Here is a 24,810-nt window from a genome sequence, read left to right on the forward strand (position 1 = left end):
ATATATTTAATCGTTATCGGATAATGAAATATTTTAAAACATGCCCAAATTACACTCACCCGTTTCAGAGAGCTTTCCAACAGACAAGCTTCTGATTTTTGTCTGCCACATCTATACTTTTGTTACTTTTTTTATTTTTTTTCCAATCAGTATGTATGCCAGGGCACATGTGTGGAAGTCAGATGACTGTGGAAGTTGGTTTTATCTTTCTACCCTGTGAGTCCTAGGGATTATTAAACTCAGGACATCAAGTTTGGCCACAAGCACCTTCACCTGTTAAGCCCTCTCACTGACCCTGCCTTTTTATTCTTTGGTTTTATTTTTTTCTGTTCTAATAACTTCTCATATTTATTGGTCCCTTTCTCTGAGGTTATTTGGAAGGGTTACTTCTCCTACTTTTTTTTTCTAGTGTTTACTCTGCTTGCCTTCTAAGTTGTACTTATCACTTATCTTTAATACTTTTATTATATTTTCTCTTTTTGATTAGTGCATACTACTTCAAAATAATGGACTTCGCTGTAACATTTGGACTTGAGGGGCCCACACTTGCTTTCTCCCTCATCTGCATCCCCCCACTCCTGCTGGCTGGGCCTTTCATCTTTCCAAATGCTGCCCCTTCTACTTTCACATCTTTCTTAAAAAATCCAGGGCTTGGAGCGAAGGCTCAGCAGCTAAGAATTGCTGTTACATAGGGCCTGGGTTTGAGACCTAGCACCCTGTCTTAGTTGGGGTTTTATTGCCATGAAGAGACAGCATGGCCAAGGCAACTCTTAAAGGGGACAACATTTCATTGGGGTTCAGTCCATTCTCATCAAAGAGGAGCATGGCAGTGTCCAGGCAGATGTCTGGAAGAGCTAGAATTCCACCTCTTGGTCTAAAGGCAGCAAGTAGACTGGGTTCCAGGCAGCTAAAGCCCACACCCACAGTGAGACACTTCCTCCAACAAGGCCACACCTCCAAATAATGCCACTCCCTGGGTCAAGCATGTTCAAACCACCACACACCTACACTATTGCTCACCACCATCTCTAACACCGGTCCCAAGGAATTGGAAGCTTTCTTTTGGCCTCTGTAGGCACTGTACAAATGCATATGGCGCATGTAAGTAGGCACAGAAAGAAGCCGCCAAAGCAAGCCACTCAGTGAGGGAGAGAAGCAGTTTACTAAAAGCAAAAAAACCTGCCAGCTCCTCCCATAGACAGTGTTGGACAGTGACAGCTGGACCTAGGATAGTGTAGGACAGTGACTCCCGCAACACTTCTTAGGTGTTATATGGATATATGATATGTGGGGGGAAGGGGAATATCCAGGTGGCTAGTGAGGGGCTCTCAAATAGTGGGGTACTGCCCTTTCTGCTTAGGGCTGCTCATCCAGCCTTTATCAGCTTCTGAGAAATGCTTTATGTGTCTACTTTGTAGCAAACCCCAGCCCAGGTGGAACCCTCTTTGTAACTTAACAGCATGAAGGCAAAACACTGTTCACAATAACGTAGCAGTAAGTACAGCCTTTGTCTTTGCTCTAAGATGATGATCTACAATTCCATCCATTTTCCTGCATAGGACACAGTTTCACGTGGCCGTGGCACACTTACTGTGCTTTCCTCTCTCCACTCATCTGTCAATGGGTAGCTAGGCTGGCTGCATAACTTGTGACTCGTGCCACAGTAGCCATGGGTGTGCAGATGTTTGTTATGTGCTCACATAGACTCTGTCTGATACCCAGGAGTGATGTAGCTGCTGGCCCACATTATAGTACGGTTTGTAGGGTTTTGTTGCTGTTCTATGGGTTTGATGGTGTTCTGAAACTCCCACACTGAGTTTCATGATGACTGGACAATTTTACATTCCCAACAACAGTGTATTTTTCCATTTGTTCTAATAGCATATGTTGTTTATTTTCTTAAGGATATGCGTTATGGTAAGGGTATGACACAACCTCCATTGATTGATATTTGACTTAGATGGTGAGCACTTCATTTCTTGTATTTATTGGCCATTTGAAAAATTTCCCCCATTAACTTATTTATTTATTCACTTTACATCCTGGCACAGCACCCACCTCCTCCCAGTCCGCCTCCCACCATGGCTCCTCCTCCACCCTCTTCCCTTCACCTTGGAGAAAGGGGAGGTTCCCCCTGGTACCAACACACCCTGGAACCTCAAGTCATTATTGGACTAAGCACATCCTCTCCCACTGAAGCCAGACAAGGCAGCATTTGAATTTCTTTTCAGAAATGTCTATTTAATCCATTGGCTCATTCCTTGGTTGGATTGTTAGTTCGTTGATGGTCTATGTCTTTGTTTAGAATCCAAAACAATAGATTTGATTAACACATTCTCATACATGTGCATCCATGCACACCACTTGCATTCAGCCTTCCACTGCTCCCTGAGTCCCTTCCTGGCCCCTGGTACTGTTCCTCCATAGAAAAGGTCCACTTACCTTTGTGTCAGGTGTCTGCACACGTATTAGAATATTAGTTATGTAGTGAAGAAAGGGGATGAAACTGGCCTTCTCCATCATACTCTCTTCCATCTCCTCTTTCTGTAGAACCTGTTTTATTTTCATTTCTATTGCTGTGATAAAGAATTCCAAATGTCCCCAGTGGGAGCACAGTTGTGGGTGGCTGCGAGCTACCATTTTGTAAATGATAGCAGTGAGAAAGGAACGCATTGCAGTGCTGTAAGCACTCAGTATGCATGCTGCTACCCTGTATGCAAATGGACCTCACCTCTGTATAGTTGAGAGTCTCATCAGAAATGACTGTGGTGCCTGGAACCTGGGCTCCTCAGTGGTTGTTCAAATTCAAATGTCTGTAGTGGAGACACATCAGATGATAAAGTCGTCATGAGAGTATACTTGATTTCTGGGTGTCTCATTACTTTATTCCAGTATACTGACACATACTTCAAGACATCTTTCCCAGAGTGCCTCAGACCTTATTGCTTTAAGAGGATGATGATGTTTTCATAACTTTATTTAATGATTTAGTAAAGTGATTGAATCTGGTGTAGACTTCTGGGGGTGTGTGTGTGTGTGTGTGTGTGTGTGTTTAAAGTTTTTATCAAACTGTAATATTTGTGAATGGAATGCCTTGTAATATGAATGTTAATATAATATGTAAAGGGAGATTAAACGTTTGAATGATTAAACAAAAAAAAAAAGAATTCTAACAAAAACGTGCCTTAGGCTTGGCTGTAACACACCTGATGCTTCCCTAATGTATATAATAGGCTACTGTAATGACCTGAATCTTGCACAGCTTTGGCTCTGGCTACTCGATCATGGTGTTCCCAGGGGTGCCATAAATGCTAAGTTATTAGGTTCTTGCTTGAATTCTATAATAATATGGGCTTTTAAAACTACCGAACAATTTTTAAAAAAGAATCCCTCAAGCCATAGCAATAGGCGATCACAGCCTGTCAGATCCCAGAGTTGGGTTGGTTTACCCATGTAGAAACCTTCAATGAAGTCATGCCCTCTTGAAGAAGAACCTTGTGCAATATCAACCTTTCTTCCATCCTTTCCTGAAAGGACTCATAGCCTCTTCCTAAGACAACTGCACACAGGGGAAAGGAAATAGATCTGCTGTGACCTTCTAGATGCGGGTTCTAAATTGATATACGTAAAGCATTGCTGTCCTTTAATCAAAGTATAGGCTGGTAATTGGCAGCGTTTTAGCCTAAGTCCAACTCACAGCGGGTACAGTGGACCTCCAAACTCATGCTGTCCTCATTTCCCCAGCTTCAGAAAGCAAAAGTTGGCAAAAGTCCTCATTTTAGTTCTCTGACCCGTGGAGTGAGGTGGGACAGGCAAAACCGGAATCCATTAGAGCTGTGTCTACCAAAGAAACTATGGAATTAAAAAGCAGTGTTGCATCCCTTTTGTATTCTGTAATTGGATTACGGAATTTAGTGCCACCACCAAGGACTTCAAAATTAGAAGAGTGTAGTTCTCATAATAGCTCATTTTACCTCTTCTCTTCAGCCTGTGCAGAAAACAGATGATGAATCATAGACAATGGAGAAAACAGATGAATCACAGACAATGGCAGCTGATCATTGCAAACTTAGTCAAATAATTACTCTAACTGCTGCTTCTGTACCAGGAATGCTGTCTGAGTTTGAGCAGAGTAAGGGTTCTCCTGCAACATGGTAAACAGCTGTTGATTTTGCAAACGCTCTTTGCTTCATACCTGTCCATGAGGACCACCAAAAGGAGTCTGCTTTCATCTGGCAAAGCCAGAAGTATAACTTTACTGTTGTGCTTCAAAGGTCTCTCAGCACGCCAGTCCTATGTCATAATTTAGCTCATGAAGATTCTGACCACCTATCTGTTCCACAAGACATCACACTGGACCATGACATTGATGACATCACTGTAACTGGGGCAAGTGAGCATAAGATAGCAACCACTCTGGACAAGTTGGTAAAACATGCATATCAGAGGACTGGAATTGAATACAACCCAAAGGGCCTTCTACTTTGCTGAAATTTGGGGGGCCCAGTGGTGTAAAAGATGAAGAAATATTACTTCTAGTATAAGGAGAGTGCATGTGGCTTCTCCCACCACCACGAAGGACTCACAATGTGTAGCGGGCCTATTTTGGAGGCCACACATTCCCCACTTGGGTGTGTTGCTCAAGCCTACGAACAAAAAAAAGGAGAACAGAGAAACCTTCCCATTTTCAGTATGGTCTGGAATGAGAGAAGGCTTTTCAACAAGTTTAAGCTTTCGTGCAGTTGCTCTGCCATCTGGACCATATGATCCAGCTTACCCAATGGTACTTGAAGTGGCAGTGGCAGATAGGGATGCTATTTGGAGCCTTTGGCAGGCTCCTATCCATGAATTACAGTGGAGGCCCTTCGATCTTTAGAGGAAGTCCCTAATGTCATCTGCATACAACTATTCTCCCTTTGAAAGAAAGCTAGATGTTGGGCCTTAGCAGGAACTGAACAGTTAACAACGGGCCATTGAGTATCATGAAACCTGAACTGTTCATTATGAGCAGTGTTATCTGACCCATTAAGGCCTAGCAGCCACTCTGTAAAGTAGCTTGTACAGTAGCAACCCATCATCAAATAGGCATGATAAAATCAGGTCTGAGCCGGTTGTGATGACATAATTGTGTTTCATACGTTCCCACTCTTGCTTTCTGACTCTAAGCATGTAACTATAGCCTCATGGGTGTGCTGTGTGATCAATTGCCTGGGGAAGGGATTAGGACCCAGTTTGTGAATAGTTCTGAACATTATCAGGTACCATGCAGAAGATGGCAGTTGCAGCATCGCAGTCCCACTCTAAGACAACCCTGGAGGACATTGGTGAAGAAAAAGTCTTCACAGTATTCAGAACTTCAGACAGTATACATGGCTGCATTTGCTTAGAAAGGAAAATGTCTTGATGTACAATTACATACTGAAGCAAGGGCTGTGACAAATGATGTGGCTAGATTATCAGGAACTGGGAAGGAGATGGTGAGGTAACTGGTGAGAAAAACACTGGAGAAGAGATAGCTTGATCCCTGGGCCCCACCTGGCAGGAGAGAACTGACTCCCCCAAGTTTGTACTCTGACCTCCACATGTTCACAGCAGCATGCACACACAAACATACACACACACACACACACACACACACACACACACACACACACACACCCCAAAATGTTTAAGTGTATTGGTGCAATCTCCATGTATTTGTGTAGTTCCTACAGTTTCACTTGCTACTGCTTTCTAATTTTTTTCCACTATGATATGTTAAATACAAGAAGTCATTTTGATTCTTTTTTTTTTTTTTGGTTCTTTTTTTTTTTTTTTTCGGAGCTGGGGACCGAACCCAGGGCCTTGTGCATCCTAGGCAAGCACTCTACCACTGAGCTAAATCCCCAACCCCGTCATTTTGATTCTTTTACTTGCTAAGAAATTATTTATTACTATAAGTGTGACCTATTTTGGAGAAAGTTCAATGGATTGTTGAGAAGCATATGCCTTGAATTTTTGACATTGTCTGATTGACATATAGTGCCAGATGATTCTTCAGTTTCTTTAGTAATTTTTTTTTAATCTGGGTGATCTATTGATCCAAGTGAGATACTGAAGTCAACCATGGTTATTGTATCTGTACTTCTCTGTCCCTTTGTGTCCAGTAGCATTTGCTTTGTGAGTCCGAGTGGTGCAGTAGTGTTTGGTAAAGATATTTCATCACCGTAGCTCTTTGATAGTGTGTTAATATTGATTGAATTCCTTTTCTGAATGATTTTTGACTGAAATCTGCTCTATCAAATGGGAGCAGAGCTGTTCTTGCTCACTTTGGACTCCATATTCCTTGAATATAATCTTCAGTCTCTCTCTCTCTCTCTCTCTCTCTCTCTTTCAGTGTCATGTCAGCCTTCTCCCTTAGCTTCCTCTTTATTCATCTTTGTGATTTAAAATGTAGGATCTTTCCTGTGTCTCACTGGTTTATTCTGTGATATTCATTCTTTCCCAAGCTCTCACATCTCTATGTATACTTTTTTTTCTATGCATTGAACTCCTTCAAATATCTTCTACAATGATTGCCTAGTGCTTATTAATTGTTTTAGTTTCTGATTACCATGACTGTTGACCTTTGTCAACTTGTGCAGCTCTTGTCTGGTGAATCTGATATCTTAATGCCTGAAAGACTTGGGCATACATGAGAGTATGCACTTAGGAGAAAATATGTTATCAGTCTGATTCTGTTTCATTTCAGTTAATGCTTCATTCTTCATGTGCCATGATTTTGTTCTTTTTTTTATAGCTTGGTGAAATCTCACTGTACCATATGTACTAACTTTCTTTATTCTTTAGTCAGTTGGTGACTACATAGACTGGTTCTTCTTCTTGGCTATTATGGACAGAATCATAATGTGGCACTAAGCGTACATGTGCAAGTGTTGCTGGGATGTGCTAACAAAGTACTTCCTATATCATTCCCATGAGTTATGTAACTTTGTCATGTGGTAGTTGCAAGTGTAGTTTTTTGAGGAAGCTCCACAGGGGCTCCCATAGGGGCTGTATTACTTTTCCCTTCCCCTAGCAGTTAGTCAGGGAATATCTTTTTTTAGGTCCTCACCAGCGTTTCTTGTCATTTATTTCCTTGACAACAGTCACGGTGACTAGAGTAAGGAGGAATTAAAAAAGCTGTTTCAATTTGAGTTTCCATGCTGGTTAAAGATATTGGTTATTTTCAGAAATATATATATCGGTTTCTTCCAAACTGTCTTTCATTCAGTAGCTTGTTTATTGAGTGCATGATGGTGGTGGTGTTTACAATTCTCATTTCTTCATATATTTCAGATACCAATCCCCTGTCTGTTTAATACGTAGTTGGCAAAGATTGCTCATCTTATAGGCTGTTATAGTGTCTTTGCTGTGCAGCCTTTTAATTTCAAATAAACCCAACTGTCAACTCTTGGAATTACTTCTTGTGCTGTTGGTACTGCTGCTGCTGTTGTTGTTTCTTTTCTTTTTTCAGGAAGTCCTTGCCTAGATACACTGTGTTTGAATATGCTTAGCCCATGGGAAGTGGAGTTGTAGCCTTCTTGAAATAGATGGGGCCTTGCTGGAGGAAGTGTATCACATGTAGGTGGGCTTCCAGGGCTCCTAGTGCTCAAACTCTGCCCAGTGCAGAAGAGAGCCTCCTGGTTGCCTGTGGAAGACTCCTTCTAGATGCAGAACTGTCAGCAACTTCTCCAGTACTGCGTCTACCTGAATTCTGCCATGCTTCCCACCATGATGATAATGAACTGAACCTCGGAAACTGTAAGCCAGCCCCAATAAAATATTTTCTTTTATAAGAGTTTCCTTGGGGGCCAGAAGATGGCAGTGGTCTCGGAGTTGAGGCTACTAGAGAAGAGTCTGGGACTGAAGCCAGGGAGTAAGCACAGTGCTCAGGATGAGGGACAGATTCCAGTCCTACAAACAAACAATGGGCCAAGTCTAATGGGATTGGGTACCATGGAGACCCATCTAGTCAAGCATGTCAGAAAGGAGCACTTTCGGGGGAGCACAACAGAAGAAAAGGTAATAGTTCAACAGTGGTTAGAGTTCAGGATCACTTGGGTAGGTGGTCACTCCAGTAAACACGACACCCAGGCTCTGCTCAAGGGTCTTAATTCCTATCTTGAAGATAAAGTCTACCTTGGAGGACATAACATTACCATGACAGATATCCTATGGTACCATGGGCTCTACCACTTTATAGTTGGCCTGACAGTTCAAGAAAAGGAGAACTATCTCGATGTGTCTCCTGGTTTTGTCACATTCAACATTACCCAGACATCAGGCAGCATCTGTCTAGTGTTGTCTTCATCAAGAACAGACTGTATGCTAACTCCCACTAGGAGCCCTGCCGGGCAGCAGCCAGAATAGAAGTGTAATGGAAAATGGACCATGGTACTGATATAAATTAATATGACATTGTTGTTTCTTTGTTAATGTTGGTAGAATTTTTAAAGTGTAAGCTCAAGTCTGAATGTTTTATTTTGTCCCTTAGTTGAGGCTTAGTAAGTTTTTAGTGGAAAAGTTCAGCTGTTACCCAAACAAATCATGATCAGATTACAGATTTCGTTTTTTTATGGGTGAAGTTGATTTTAGTAACAGTTGCAAATCAGTGGCTCAACTTAAAAAAAAAAAAAAAACAGTCCCTGTTTGTGTCACATCTGAATGCTCACCTTTGTCCTGTTTGTAAAATTCATTTTTCTCTTAGATATTTATTTTAGGTTACTAAAACCTATGACAAATTATGGTGAGGAATCAGAAAGGGAAAATAGATATATTTGTTCTCAAAATATTTATGTGAGCTAATAAATGTGTCTTTTTTTTTTTTAAAGAGTTGCCTTGGTCATGGTGTCTCTTCACAGCAATGGAAACTCTAAATAAGACATATACCTCTTTTTTTTTTTTTTCTGGCAGACTTACGAATTCCTTGCTATTTCAAACATTTTAGACATTTGGGTTCCAATTATTGAAAACCTGAGAACCTTTAGATAAGCCATATTGCTTTGCCTTTCATATTTCTTTTGTCCCTGAGTTTCAATTTGGGCAACTGTTGGGGCGAATAACATTTCCAGTTTTATTTGCAGTGACTTGCTGTTGGGCAGCCTTCTCTTGAAGGTCCCGCCCCAAGTGTTACTCAGAAAGGAGAAAACAAATTAGCGCATTACAGCCAAAGCAAGCCAGACATAGAAACACAATTACTGCCAAGTACTACACCCACTAACAGCTGTAGAAAGGAAAATTGAAAAAATGAATAATGTAGAAGAAAACCATAGCAGTTAAAATTTAATTTGGCAACCATAATAGATGAATAAATAAAAGAGTGGGAAGGGAAAAAAAAAGGAAAAAGAACCAGCAATAAATGAAAGACAGTAAAGGGGGCGTGGAGAAGAAGCGATGGGGAGAGAATGAGCAAGAGCCGGAAGATGATCCCGCAGAGGACAGGAGCCCTGTCAGGAGCTTCGTTTCTGTTGTTTTAGGGCCATCCAGAGCCTGCCCCACCTGGGGATCCATCCAACCCAGACACTATTGTGGATGCCAAGAGCTATATGCTGATAGGAACCTGATAGAGCTGTCTCCTGAGAGGCTCTGCCAGAGCCTGACAAATACAGAGGCAGATGCTCACAGCCAACCATTGGACTGAGAGCAGGGTACCCAATGGAGGATTAGAGAAAGGACTGGGGTAGCTGAGGGGGCTTGCAACCCCATAGAAAGATCAACAATATCAACCAATCAGACACCCCAGAGCTCCCAGGGACTAAACCACCAACCACAGAGTACACATGGAGCGACCCTTGGCTCTAGCCGCATTTGTAGCAGAGGATGGCCTTGTCCGGCATCAATGGGAGGAGAGGCCCTTGGTCCTGTTGAATGCTCGATGCTTTAGTGTAGGGGGATGCCAGGGCAGAAAGGCAGGAGGGAGTAGATGGGTGGGTGGGGGAGTACCCTCATGGAGGCATGGGTGGGGAGATGGGATAGGGGTTTCTGGAAGGGAAACCTGGAAGGGGGACAACATTTGAAATGTAGATAAAGAAAATGTCCATTAGGGGGAAAAAATGAAGAAAAAAAAAAGATGAGCTGTCCCCTCAGTCAGTCCCTCAGGCCCTCCCTCCATCTCTTCACAACGGAATCTGTCCCATCTGTTTACCCCAGGGGTCATGGAGGTCTTTGTGTTCACAGACCTGCACTAGGTGAGACTGGAATGGTAAACACTCCCGGCTGTTTCTTCAAGGGAAGGAATGCAATACCCACTATACCCGGAAGGCTAGCAAATAGTGAGTGAGGTCTGCTACCAAAGATAGCAAAGAGGTCACCAGGTCATTAACGAATCCACCGCCAGGCTTCTGAGAAGGAGAACCGGTATTTTATTTTCTCCACTGAGGGCAGACCTCTGCGTGTTTAACAGTCCTGGTTCCTTAGTGTTCTCCGGGTATGAGGACATTTGTGCACTCAACACTCTGCTTCTCAGAGAGATTTGTGCATACTTTCCTGTGCATGACGTACTGAGTCAGTCACCACCAAAATAGTGTTCACCAATTTGTGCTGTGCTCAAATATGCCTGGAATAAACCACTCAGGGTCAAGTTGGAACCATCACAGGCTACTACCTCCTCCAACCCCACCCCACCCCCATAGTCCCACTCTCTGAAGTTTGTAAAGGTACTAAGAGATCTCCTGCATTTCTGCTTTCTAATATTGGCTTTTAAGGTTCTATTTCTTTTGAATTTCATTAGCTCTTATTTTGACTCATTTTTTGCTTGAAGATAAAGGATCCCTTTCCTAATAAGCAAGTCAGTTATTTTTACAATGCAATGAAATTCAGAATATTACAATGCAGGCCCAGCTGCAATCATTCTTCAGGCTAATTCCTTCCACATGTTCTCACTTTAAGCTCATGTAACTAGTCAGATATCTAGATATCTGTACTCTGACTTCCCAGCCAGCTTGTATCTAGACATTACCATAGTGGAGGAGATCTGGACAGTGATGATGGCATGGTTTATCTACCCCCCCAACCCCCATCCCCAAATGAAGCTTTACAACGTGGCAAATTGGTAAGAAGTCTTAGCATGAAAAACAAAGCACACTGTCCATGTATTTCTATACTTACGGTTTTTCATGTGTCTCTAGCCATGTTCTGTGGCTCAGCACTTGTCGTGAACTAGAACATGACATCTCTTAAATTGGGCCATTATTAAGGCAGAGTGACAGAAGATAAATGTTGTCTGTTCCTACTGTAATATAGTTAATTCAAGAATGACATTCAAAGACAAGCCTAACACCCACATGTTGTTGTAAAAATATAAAAATAAAACGGTAATGTTGGTCTTTTACCCCGCTGGGTCTACACCTCGGTGTCCCACAATATCTGCTAGATATCTTGGCGGAAACACATCCCGGCCTCGCACTTTCCTACACTCAAACCCTCACATAAAAGAACACACAACACAATAATCTTTGATCCAGTTGATAAGATATAATTGCCCACTTAAACATACAAAGCCCGGTACCATCCATCCCTTGAGAACATTAATAGCAACCTGTAAATACACAGAGCAGAATCTTAACATAACCTGCCATCTTGTCCTGCCATGGCTTCTCTGCCTCTCTCCCTCCTGTCTCTCCTTTCTCTCCTAGTTTCCTCTTCCTCCTTCAAACTTCTCTTCTGCCCATCCTTCCTTCTCCTCCAATGACAGGCTTCCTTCTATCCTGTTCCTGTCCCTCCTCTGTACTTTACAAATTCAATGGGGAGGTGGCTCTGGTGAAGTCATCTGACTTCTGAGTACTTGACTAGCCAGCTGTCCTTGGGGCAGTGGAATTAGCATCAAAATACAGATAACTTCAGGGCAAACCACAACACCCACAAATGGCTTTTTCCTGTTGTCTAGGGAGCACTATTGGTAAGTTCTGAGTTGTTTGCCTAACATGTAATGTTTCCAGGCAATTTTTTGGTTTGTTTAATAATTAATTCTAAACAATAATTATTTCCCTCCTTCTATTTCTTCTTCTTCTTCTTCTTCTTCTTCTTCTTCTTCTTCTTCTTCTTCTTCTTCTTCTTCTTCTTCTTCTGCTGCTGCTGCTGCTTCTCCTCCTCCTCCTCCTCCCCCTCCTCCTCCTCCCTCTACTCCCCCTCCTCCTCCTTTTTTCTCCTCCCTCTCCTCCCCCTTCTCCTTCCCCTCCTCCTCCTCTCCCTCCTCCTCCTCCTCCCTCTACTCCCCCTCCTCCTCCTTTCTTCTCCTCCCTCTCCTCCCCCTTCTCCTTCCCCTCCTCCTCCTTCCCCTCCCCCTCCTCCTTCTCCTCCTCCTCTTCCTCTTCCTCTTCTTCTTTTGAGACAGTCTCCCTATGTAGCCCAGAAAGACCTCAAATTTCCAAGTACTATGTATACTCAACATCACTGACTTCATTATGGCATATTAGTCTTTCATAGACTGTTATCACACTGTTTAATTTAGACTTTAAACTGATATAGCTTGTCTGATATTTAATCTATTGACACAACGATATCATTTCTCAATGTCTTTAGTTTTGGTCCAAACATCAGATTCACCCTCTCAGTCCCTTATTGTTTAGTGTGTAGCGACGTCATAGCAGTATGCAAAAGGACAGTCATTGGTTTCATTAGCTTGATGGTCCTTGCTCTTTGAACTTTCTGAACCCATGGTACTAAGCTATGATTGCCACTGCCTACTAAGCTTAAACAAAAGATATATTTTCCAGAAACTGTAGAAACCTAGTTCTAGTGTTTTTACATGGAACTGTAAGATCCTGTAGAACTATGAACACAGGAAGGGAGGATAAAGATCAGATGAATAGGTTAAAATTTTTAAATTGGGAGGATAAACAGAATGGATACTTGAGCAGAGGCGGAAACTGCCTGGGCAGATCTCATATCTTAAATACCACAGATCTTGACAATACCCACCAGAACTGAGGCATGCTTTTAAGGCCTCTTGACAGTTTTTCTGCATTTATTGACCCTGTTTCCTGAACGGCATACATATTTAACATACCATCCTTATTACGAACACTGCTTTCCAACTCTGTGAAGGTGTTTCAGCATCTCATTGCTTGCCACTGCTTGGTTTGTGGTGTCGATTGATTGGACATGGGCGCTAGCTTGAAAAACTGAACCCATGAAAACTGCTAAAGATTGCTGGTGGGTACAGTGCGTTCATTCACTTGGGAGCAGTGCACACTTGCAATGTGCCTAGAGCCTTCTACTGTGCATTTTTTTCCACATCCTGCATACATTCCCTCGACAGGTCAAAGTTGATTGTTTTCTACACCCAGTTATCTGTCTCTGAATGTTTCACTGGTTCACTTTTTTTTTTTTTTTAATATTCCTTCTTTGTTTTTGTTTTATATGCATAGATGTTTTGTCTGGGCACCACATGCTGCTGTGCTCACCATGGCCAGAAGAGGGTGTCAAGTCCCCTGAGACTGGAGTTATAAATGGTTGTTAGCCACCATGTAGGTACTGCAAGTTGAACCCCAGACCTCTGAAAGAGAAGCTAATGCTCTTAACCACTGAGCCACCTCTCCAGTCCTATCCACAGAATTTGTAATAACTGTCTGGCCATGATAAAATGTCCCTATATGGTCTTCCTCTCATATAGCACAGTTATAAACTTGAAAAGAATTTTGATAAAGATCCCATCAATTTAAATTTTTTCAGTAAATAATTAATGTAGGTTTTCCTCGCTGGTAAAAAATAATTTATGCTTCTACTTTATTGGATATTTTCAGAATAATTTCTCAGGCCATACAGCAACTAGCTAGACACTGCTTCAAAGTCTAATAAGTAGACACCAATTGTCACTCTCGATTGTTTCAGCAAGATCATTCTCACTAAACAATTTCAAAAAGTTTGATAACCTCTCTAGTGGGAGTGGTACTTACGTAGTTCAGCTTTTGTTCATATACTTCCCAATTGTCCCTCTGGTGCTACCTATCTGTCTGTCTGTCTGTATAGATATTGTGTGAAAGTGTGGTATGTATGTATGTGTGTGTGTGTGTGTGTGTGTGTGTGTGTGTGGTCTGTGTGTGTGTATGTGTGTGTGCTGGGAACTGAATCCAGTCCCATTTATGCTAAGTCTATACTTGATCACTGAGCTACACTCTGGACAATTCTTTTTTATTTAGAGTTTTGGGGTGTGTTGTGACATCCAGGCTAACATGTGGAGGAGGAGTAATACACAGTAAGCCTTTTCTCAATGTGAGGATTTATCAGATACTTATCAGTCTTGTTACTTGTCAGCAGAGAAAAGAGAATGTCATTCCAAATACTCTCTTGGAGTTTGAAGCATAGATACTGTCAGGGATAGGGGGTCGGGTAAGCATATTGAAAAAGAAAAATTAAAGTATCAGCTCGGGGAGCACGGGACTGTAAAGAATAACCCCATGTCCATCCTTCACCTGTCAGTTTAGACCATTCTGTCATCAAGGTTCTGGTCTGTAGTTTAATTCCTGAGTAGTACATTTGAATAAAGTCAACTTTGCTTGTTAAGCTGGGTCATATTAAAAAAGCTGTGAGTTCTTATCCTGGCTTATTCAGTAAATTACTATTGAATTGTTTTCCTAGTTTGTGTACATAGAAATTCATAAAAGCAAAGCAGACAAATAAAAAGATTGATCTAATCCAAGAGGTAGATGATAAAAATCAAGTCCGCCCTTATCGAAATGCTGAAGACGTCCCTCTTTTGGTCTGTTTTGCTTTTATGTATAATATGGATAATATAAAAATAATACCTTGAGGCAGTTTATGTCAGGCTTTGTTTATGTATTATCTTCATTCAAAGAACCATTAGAGATTTTCAAATCAAAGGGATTTATTTGGTTTTGAGTTTATATACATTTTCTGAATTCCCAGTTATTGCATGGTCATCAGAAAGCACGATCTTGGGTTGAGTTTGATTTTCAATAGTTTTGAGATATATATATATATATATATATATATATACATATATATATATATATATATATAGAGAGAGAGAGAGAGAGAGAGAGAGCCATAGTTATATTTTGAGGATGGTTTTGTGGTTATTTTAAAGTAAGTCATCTATTTCTCTGAACCAGATGTGTAGATCTACACTCCTGTGTTGAGATGGAAACATTGCTTGTATTTAAGCTGTTGCACCTTTAGAATTCTTGCCCTGATACTCACATTTAAGTGTTAATGTGCTTTTCCACTATGTTTAGAGACTTGTGTATTTTTCCTTCTGTAAATCTTTCAGCTTTTGACTGCTTTATATTTGGATCTGTTTTGAAGGTGTACGTTTGGTATTGTGGACTCACCAGATTGATTTCTATCAATAATCAAATGCTTTTGCCTACACCTGAATTTGTTTGTTTTGTGTTATTATACATTTGTGCTTATTTGTGTTTACCTCAAATGTCTTCTTTTTCTTCTTAGATGTAAAAATTTTTAAAGCGTAATTTTTAATGACAAAGAGCTTCAGTTTGTTCTTAACATTGCAGTGGAGTTTGTCTTTTAACATGTCATTCTTTTCAGCTGGGTGATGGTAGATACTCTAATCCCAGTACGAGGAAGGCAGAGGCAGGCAGAGCACTGTGAGTTCAAGGCCAACCTGGTCTACAGAGCTAGTTCCAGGACAGCTGAGGCTACATGGAAAAACTCTGTCTAGAGAAAAAAAGAAAAGAAAGAAAGAAAATATTATTCTCGTGTCCTATTGGGTTGTCACACCTGCTCATCCGACTTTTTTGTTTGTTTGTTTCCCAGTAACCACTGCTGCGTTTCGCTTCTTCCTGCCTGTGTTGGATTGAGGAACTCCTATTCATATCTCATTTTTTATCTGTGACGTAGGCACTACAAATCTTTAAAATAAGATTCTTATTCCTAGGGGTCATAGTGGTCTGAATGGAAAACGTGTCCCACAGTCTTGGGCATCTGGACATGTATTCTGCAGTTGAGGGTGCTGTGTGGGGAAGTGTGGGAAGTCGAGCCCTGCTGGGGGAACTGTGTCACTGGGGAGTGAAATAGCCTTCCTTCTAGGCTTCTCTCTGTCTTTCATGCTTGCAGTTGAAGATGTGAGCATTCAGCTTCCCTTCAACTTGCCTCCTTGCCTGCTGATAAGCCTCAATGCCGTGAAAGCTCCTTACCTTCTGGAACCTTAGGCCAAAAGAAAACCATTCCTTTTTTTAAGTTGCTTTGGGCATGGTACATTCTCACCATAACAGGCAAGAAACTAATATGGTGTTTAGACACACATTCATTCCGATTTGGCGAACAGGTTCTCGATGTGTAGTCGTGGCTTACCTGATACTATAGACTTTGTTCTTCGTGTTGACATTGATCTCTTGGCAATCCTCCTGCTTCAATCTCCAGAAAGGTGGAATTAAAGTGTGAGTCACCACCCCTGGCTTTCTGATATACTCACATCATTAACGGATGCATTTAATTTATGCCATTCTAGCAGCATCGGACATAACCTATGCCCTTTAAAATCATTCTTTAACCTGAGAGAAGATGAACAGGCTGTGAATCTCCTCATCCTTAGCACCTGGAAACCATATAAAGATAATGAGATAATTGCTAAGGGTTTTTTCTCCATATTATATGCCAGTCATTAGATTCAACCACAGATTTTGCTAGTATTTAAAAAGTATTATTTTAAAACTCTTACATTCATTTTGTTTTATATAGTCATTAACTTGCTTAATTTGCCTCAGTTCTTTGAGAAGAGAATGTGTAGACAAATCCTGCGAAATACTCTAATTTTTTTTTTGCTTCTTTATCTACTTTAGTTGTAGTTCCTCTAAAACAGACATGATCCAAATTAGAATTCGTCTGCCTGTGCTTAGGGCTAAATATGATGCCCTTCAGTTTGGTTGCCCTGAGACATTGCAACAGAAACCATTGCACAACCACTGCCATCAGTGTGCTTCTGAGTGTCTCCAGCAGAAGGACTTGGTTTCACTGTTCCTACTCCTGCTCTCAGTGAGCAGCAGGGGCTGCCAGCTATGGAGAACATGTGGTCCACAGGTCACATCCAAAGCTGAGAAGTGTCATGGATAGCAGTACAGTAGATGCAGGCACTGCGATCATGTAGCAAGGTAGAATGAGGTCTTTCAAAGATGCCAATGTAAAATTCCTCTGCACTTAAGAATGTGAAGAAACAAGGGCTTATGTGAAGAACTCTGGTGAGCTAAAGTTGGATGGAATGTCCTTGAACATAGCATGAGGAAGAGATGGTCTGAGCCCAAAGCATCGCTGTTGACGGAGAAAGGCACCATTTGCACTTTACTAGTTTATGGTCTGAAAATCTGAATTCTGAAATGGAGTCAATGGACTACATCAAGGGTTTTGCCAGATCTGGTCTCTCTTAGACATTGTAGGGGAGAATTGGTTTCTTTGCTTTTTTCTAGTTTCTAGAAGCTTCCTAGATCCCCTCACATAGGACGTTTTGTTGCCTGGAATACTTTGCTTATCACCCATCCTCCCAACACATTTTGGATTAGCATATTTTATGAGGGGGAAAGTTTCCCCAATGCTCTTTAATTCTTCCTCTCTCTTTTTCTTTTTGAAAAGTGAAGGTAAAGTGTGTTTGATCTAGCTGGGATTTTACTCAGATGTTCACAGAAGCCTGAGATAAAGCACCTTAAGCAACTTGTGGTAGTTTGAATGTAATTCGCTCCCATAGGTACATAGGGAATGGTACTATTAGGAGGTGTGGCCTTGTTGAAGGAAGTGTGTCATTGTGGAAGAGAGCTAGACCCAGTGACATAATCTCCTTTTGTTACCTATGGATCAATATATTAAACTCTCTGCTTCTCCAACACCATGTCTGCCTGGATGCTGCCATGCTTCCCTCCAGAGTGATAATGGACTAAACCTTTGAACCTACAAGCCAGCCACAATTAAATGTTTTCCTTTCTAAGAGTTGCCTTGGTCATAGTGTCTTTTCACAGCAATAAAACCATAATTAAGGCAGAAGGTCAACATTTTCTTTCTTTTTTTTTTTCCTTTTCTTTTTTTCAGAGCTGGGGACCGAACCCAGGGCCTTGTGCTTGCTAGGCAAGCACTCTACCACTGAGCTAAATCCCCAACCCCAACATTTTCTTTGTTGTTATTATACAAAAAGGAATCTAGAAGTGAAATATCAGGTTACAAAAACATCTGCTCTGCCAGTTATCACACTCCAGAAAGCAAGAGGGAGCTAAGGTAGACAAGGCCAAAACCTCCTTGAGGTTTGAAAACAGATTGTATCTCACCAGTCATATCTAGCTGCAAAAGGTCTAAAATATTACTGGTTTTCCAGCAGAGTTCCCAGGTACCTGATATTAAGGAAGAAAGATGACCAGATAGGTGGTTGTAATACAATTGGCTTTCTGTGTTTTGTGCTGTTATTAAAAGTATGAATATAATATACCATAACATCTATTAAATGGGGAACAACTTAAAGATCTAGAAAACTTGGCTCGTCCCATCACAGACACACACTGTAATATATGAGTTCATGGGAGGGGGCTAGAATAGCTCAGTTGGTAAAGTACTTCCCGTGTTCTAGCCCAGATCCCACAAATAACCACAGCATACTGGCCAGCCAGCCTAGGCCAGTGACAACCTCGGGAAAAAAGTAGGCAGTACCTGAGGACTGACACCTAAAGTTGTTTTCTGGCCTTCACACACATGCACACACTCTTCACAAGTACCCATGATTACACATGAGCACACATGTACACAAACATGCAAGAGTGAACAGAAAGCCACAGAATTCTCCTTCCAATTCCTCCCAGGCCTCTCCCCAAACAGATAGTCTCTTTTTCCTTTACATTCGTGTGTGTGTGTGTGTGTGTGTGTGTGTGTGTGTGTGTGTGTGTGTGTACGCGCACGCGTACGCGCACGCGTACGCGTATGCGTACGCGTACGCGTAGATATGTATGCAGAAAGACATAAGTATATCTTGCTGAGTCTGGTTTTGTTGCTTGTGTATATATGGGTTCATGGCTAGCAACTTTATATTGGCCAAACAATAAGAGGGCTCACCTCAGAGAAGGTAAATCCCCCTCTCCCAGCTACCAATCCCCTTCAAAGAGACTCCTCCTCATAGCAAATGGAAACCATCCCAGAGCACCATGTGTGTAGGTCATGTGAATTGGCTCACATAAAATTAATAAATGGGAAAATGAATCAATGTAATAATATCAACACAGTTTGAGTCCTATACATGGGATGTCTCCAGCACATCACCCCCATGTAATCAGTGACAACCTTTCTCCACAGTTACAGAATGAGCTTCAACAATGCACAAGCCCGTAAGAGAGACTTAGCAGTGGTGCCTTCCTTTAATGTTAGTGTTTGCAAGAGCTCCTAGGAGTCTCTTGAGGGTTATGTGGTTAGTAAGGTGTGATGACAGATAAGGAAGCTTCCAGAACACAAAGAAAATTTAGAAAGAAGGAGTGGGGAGCAGAAAAAGAAAAGAATCCCTCTTGATTAAAAAAAATGATGATAGCCCATCACTCAAGCTTTTAATTTTTATAATGCTAGTCTGCTAGAATACACACACACACACACACACACACACACACACACACACACACACCTTGGAAAAGTAGAGACAAGCCCCTGCCTTCAAAGCCATCTCAGAATAAGACTGGTTGGGGGCTTGCCTCTTTTTAAGGCATGCTTTTAAATAGCTGCCTTGTTTTTGCTCGCTGCTCCTATTTGAATACCGAGCACTGTGTTCTATCTCTCAGCCTGTGTGTGCCATCTGCCATGTTGTTTACAGTATGTATTTTTGTAGAAAACATTTTGATAGACCCATGAGGTTTTATAAAGAAATTACAATGAGAAAGCAAGGAAACTAGAACTAATACAATGTTCCCCTTTCAGATCTTAACACCATTTTTCAGCCAAAGTTGGCTTTCTAGCCGGCTTCACTCCCTGCCTCCTACCATGGCTTCATTTTATTTAATGTTTAGACTCAAATCTTTATAAAGGCAAAGCACGTCTCTTTGTAGTCTCTTTCTCAAGAAGCTGCTAGACAATGCAGTTCCTACACAGAGAGCAGAGAAAAGGCTTGGGACTCTCCAACTCAACACAACAGAGCCGTGGGGAAGAAGTTCAGGATGCTGGACAGCAAAGTCAAAGACAGATGGCCGTATGGCCTCCTCAAGTGCAACTTGTCCATCTGCTCCTTGGTCTAAGAGATAGCTGCCAGGAGGAAGATGGAGACTAGAGCTAAGAACTGAGGAGCACAGAAGTTCCCCCTTATGACTAGGATACATTCCAAAGCACTGCAATGCTCTAAAATTTAGAGCAGCGCTAATCTCTTTATAGACTATGCATTTTCTATCCATGCAGGCCTATAACCTAAATTATTTTATAAACTACACATAATGAGTGTAAGGAAGATGCTAATAATAGCATAGAACAACCACAATCGACTGGAGTAATGGAAAGCATGCCTTTCCCCTCTCCTGAACTGTCTATCGACTACTTAGCACCTTCCTGTGATGGTAGGCGATGAGCCCATCTTGAGTACCAAGGATGGAGGATGGTAAGGAGCCAGTTAATTAAAGGTTATGTGCCCAGCTGCTGGAAGATCTGACATAATTTATGCAGGGCTATGTTGCAGTAATTATTAAAAAATAGAATCTTTTATCCTGCACAAGTGCTGGCACCACTGGGCCGCATGGCATCTTCAGGATATTCTCATCTCAGCAGTGGCCAGTTCCAGTGTGGCACCATTCCATTTTACCTCTAGCCAGGGCAGTCTCTTGGCCCCCATCTCTAGCTGCCCTTTCCTGGCTGTCTCTCTGCCAGCCAGGAACTCTCTGGTCCCAGCTACCCAGTAAAATCAGGACACTAGAGATCCAGCAGTGTCTGGCCCTATCACGGCTTCCGGTTGTGGACTCTGCCCACATTCCCAGTAACTACCCCCTGATAGTTATAGTATAAGCTCCCAGCAACCTGTTAAAATCATGACTCAACAAACTGTAATTTAGCAATCAGATTTATATGTTAAATTCTCAATTCACAATATGTCCACACAATAAACTCACAACAAACTGATAAAGATATAAAGCACCCACCCAGATAAGATAAACTGACCTACAGAAATCCGTCCACTAAGAAATATTCATAGCTACCTATGGCCATTTGAGGCCACACGGATCTGAGTCGTCCTTCTCTGCCTTCATTTCGGTTCTTCTCCTTCTCTCTCTCTCTCTCTCTCTCTCTCTCTCTCTCTCTCTCTCTCTCTGTCTCTCTCTCTCTCTCTCTGTCTCTCTCTCTCTCTGTCTCTCTCTCTCTCTCCCTCTCTCTTCCCCAAAACTTTATGCCTGCCCCACTTTCTCATTCTCCAAAAACAGGCCTTTGCTTAACTTGTGCAGCCCTCACCTGCATATAGACATCAACCTACAGGGCTGGATCATACGCCCTTGTTCCCAGGGGCATTTTATACATAATCACCCCAAAGTGACTTCTTTCCAGAATGCGTTATATAACCCACTAATATATATGGTATATTAATGGTATATATGGTATATTAATTAGATACCAGTTGCATTTATTGTTTATGGTTCTACAGACATTTAGTAGCCGACACACTATGTGCTGAGGCATACTTCTTGCCCTTGATCCAGCTAGGCTTTATTGCCTGTCACTACTGTTGTGATAGAGTCATGGCTCCCATCTGGACAGACCACACCAGGCCAATGTAGTTCCACAGGAGAAAGGTTTATAGGGAGGGGCTACAGAGATAAAGGTGGGAAAGAGAGAGATTCTGGGATTTCAGGGTCCAGATTAGTGTATTACGATAAAGCCTTTGGGAGGCGTTCTAAAAATTTGTCCCCGCCAGCGGGGACCCAGTTATTCAGGGTCCCGAAGAGGCTTTCTACCTGTGGGCCAAAATGGGGGTGAAGAGAAGAAGGGGACCAAGCAAAAGTTCTGTTGTCAAGGTCTTGTTTATTGGGATGAACGTTACAGTTTTTAAGGCTTTCAGGTAGGGGGAGTGACCTTTGTGAAACATGAAGGAGGGGGAGATGAGGGTATAGGCAGTGATAGCTGGAGGCAAAGAAGTCAGGCGATGAGGTCAGGTGGTGGAGACACCGGGTGTTGACTGAGGAAATAACTGGTATCTGCTCGAGCTGAGGCATCCCTTGAATGTTATCTTCCTGTGCCGTAAATTCATGGGAGAGGCTTTGTCCAACAATCTTAAGACTTAAGGCAGTCATCTTAGGGGTGAGTCTCTGTGGCCAAACAGCCCAGAGTCACCTAGCCACTTTGAGCCATGCAGTCAAAAAACGGCTAGGCCCAAATCCAATATGGCTCCGTGCAAAAATTGAGATGGGTTTTCTTGTTTGTCCTAAACGACCTCTTGGAGGTTTTCAAAATTTACTCATTTTAAGGTGCCTTATGGAGACTAGCCAGGAGGCAGGTTATGATTCTATCTCTGGCTAAAATACCACCTGCGGAATTATAATTCCATTGAGGATTTTGGTCAGGTACTGCCTCAGATCCGATTGGTTATTTTCTGTTTGATGAATTTTGACTGCATGTGGTCTCGCTTGTTCCCAAACTCGCTTGTTCCCAAACTCGCCTACGTTCATCGGGAAGTAAATTATTAGTAAGGATCATGTGTACGTCGTGGAAAGTCAAGCTATAAGACTGAGGAGTGTACTGAAACTCTTTAATAAAGGCAGAGGAGTTAGAGGTATAGGATCCCAGTCTGCTGTCCAGTTGAGAAAGCTCACTCACTGAGAAGGGACCATGCACTCTGGCAAGGCCATCTACCCCAACAACTTCCCCTAAAGGAAGGGCAATGCTGTGTCAGGTGTCCCTGGGGGAAAGGCACTTGGGGGTTTAGCTGTGGCCTTAGAGTGGATCATAGGATGGGTGAAGGTAGGTGCCAGTTCATGGTGATTAGAGAGATCTGCAGCTGGCACAGGTGGGGAGAGGTCTTGAGAGGTCGAGCAAGGAGGCTCCGAGGTAGCCTAGTGAGAAGGAGAAACTGAGGCGGCAGTTTGGGTTTTTGGAGGCGTGGAAACAGTCTGCATCGGAGAGGAGGCCGTTTGGTAGCTGGATCAAGGGTTGTAACGTCCTCTAGTGGAGGTTTCATGGCTAAGAGAAGTTGGGTCCGGGAACAAGAAGAACACAGGGAGGGATTGGAGCGAAGATAGGTAACCGCTTGGGCATAGGAAACCTCTTTCCATTTGCCAGACCGATGGCTCTATGTATGAAGATCCCATAAGACAGTCCGATCTAGTGTCCCATTAAGTGGACATTTGGAGCCATGGTCTAATGGGTAATGAATCCAGACCATATTGCAGAGTTGTACTTGTTTTGATGCCCTCATGTCGGGCATTAACTTCAGAGATTTGAAATTTTCCAGGAGACATCACAGTGGGGAGCCTGGAGGTATGTTCAAAGAAAACGAGTCACCCATTTGGGGGGGAGGGTATTGAATTATTCATACTGGTGTCCGGAGAATAATTTCAATAACAAAATTTCAGCCAGGCCAGATGTCTAAGTCGTCACTTAGACCCTCTAGAGGCTATATTCGGCGAGATCAGACTCATCAGAACACATCTCTACCCAGGCCTGGGATTTCCTGAATAGCCGCAAGAGCCCAGAGGTAGCGTGCGAGAGGCACTTTCGAGTGGGTAGACAGCCAAGGGATGAAGTCTTATCTTGTATGTCAGCTAGGAGGCTGATCATAAGGACTGTGGCCGTGAACTGCCAAACCCTTAGCCCATAAAGGCTGGCCAGGCCCTATTTAGGAAATTAGGGTCCTCTCCACCAACTGACAAAAACCTTACCTATCTGCTGACCTTCATGTGAGAATTTTAGCAGTCTGGTAGAAAACGTGAAACTGTATGGTTGGTGTGGGCCTGTCTGACTAAGTAACCTAGAGGGCAGGAGCTAGCACCTCATGGTGAGCCATGGTGGACAGCAGCTCAGGTGATGGAAGTCCGTGAGTCCTACAGAGCCAGCAAGGGGCGGGGGGGGGGGTTATTTGGGGGTTGAACACGGTGGCGGTGATAGAAATCCATCCACGTGGCCACTTCAGTGGGGTGTTGGTGGCAGCTGTGGCTCACGGCCCCAGAACAGCAGCTGTGCAAGAAACGGAGTGGCAGAGCGGAGGTGGCACAGTGCTGTAGCCAGCAGCTCACAGGCCCTGGCCGCAACAGCCGCAGCAGCTGCCGGCTGACACTAGAGGTTCTAGAGGTTCCTGAGTGTTGGCACCAATGTTGGCACCCAATCAGACCACACTAAGCCAATGTAGTTCCACCTAGGAGAGGTTTACTGGGGGTGTAGGGTGGGACGGTAGGGGGACGCAAAAGAGGGAAAGAGAGAAAAAGAAGGTGCGAAGGTCAGGAAGGGTCTGCTTTTTATTTAAACTATGGTGTAATCACCCACAGGTAAAGATGGGATCTAAACCAAATGGACGCTGGGATTGTATGGCCATTGCCATGACAACAGATGCCCTGGTTCCTGTCACCTATGCATGATGTCACCTCTGGGTTGAGGAGAAAGCTGGATCCTAATACCAACAACTGTTGTTTGGGGGTTGCCTGGATACACATAAAACGTTGCTGAAAGGTATGCCACAGTCCTTCCTTCAGAAGACCTATTTTCCATTGGGCTTTTATCTCTGCCACGACCTTGCTTCCTGTATGTCCCAGTCATCAGTACAGACATATAGCAGAATCCTCTGTTCAAGGTCTTCCACCTTGAACATCATTTTGTTTGAGGTATTTGCTTAGCATCACCATTTGCTGTGGTTTGGTAGCTTGGGTCTTAGAATTCTGAAAACATCCCCAGACAATC

General features: G+C 42.7%; 1 protein-coding gene and 1 pseudogene across 3 annotated transcripts in view; both read left to right on the top strand.

Moving 5' to 3' along the window:
• The window catches only part of Sdcbp (syndecan binding protein), a 69,434-nt gene that overhangs the window by 1,326 nt on the left and 43,298 nt on the right, over positions 1 to 24,810 (top strand). For 2 of the 3 annotated variants that reach the window (XM_063288489.1, XM_039110857.2), the window contains exon 2: positions 24,402 to 24,582. The gene's annotated coding sequence lies outside the window, so the exon portion shown is untranslated. Of the gene's footprint in view, positions 1 to 1,418; positions 1,495 to 24,401; positions 24,583 to 24,810 lie in introns of all 3 variants that reach the window. The other variant, XM_063288487.1, reaches the window with a different exon arrangement.
• On the top strand, positions 1,510 to 9,941 carry LOC134478928 (eukaryotic translation elongation factor 1 epsilon-1-like; annotated as a pseudogene).

Source organism: Rattus norvegicus, chromosome 5, assembly GCF_036323735.1.
Source record: "Rattus norvegicus strain BN/NHsdMcwi chromosome 5, GRCr8, whole genome shotgun sequence".
Taxonomy (NCBI): domain Eukaryota; kingdom Metazoa; phylum Chordata; class Mammalia; order Rodentia; family Muridae; genus Rattus; species Rattus norvegicus.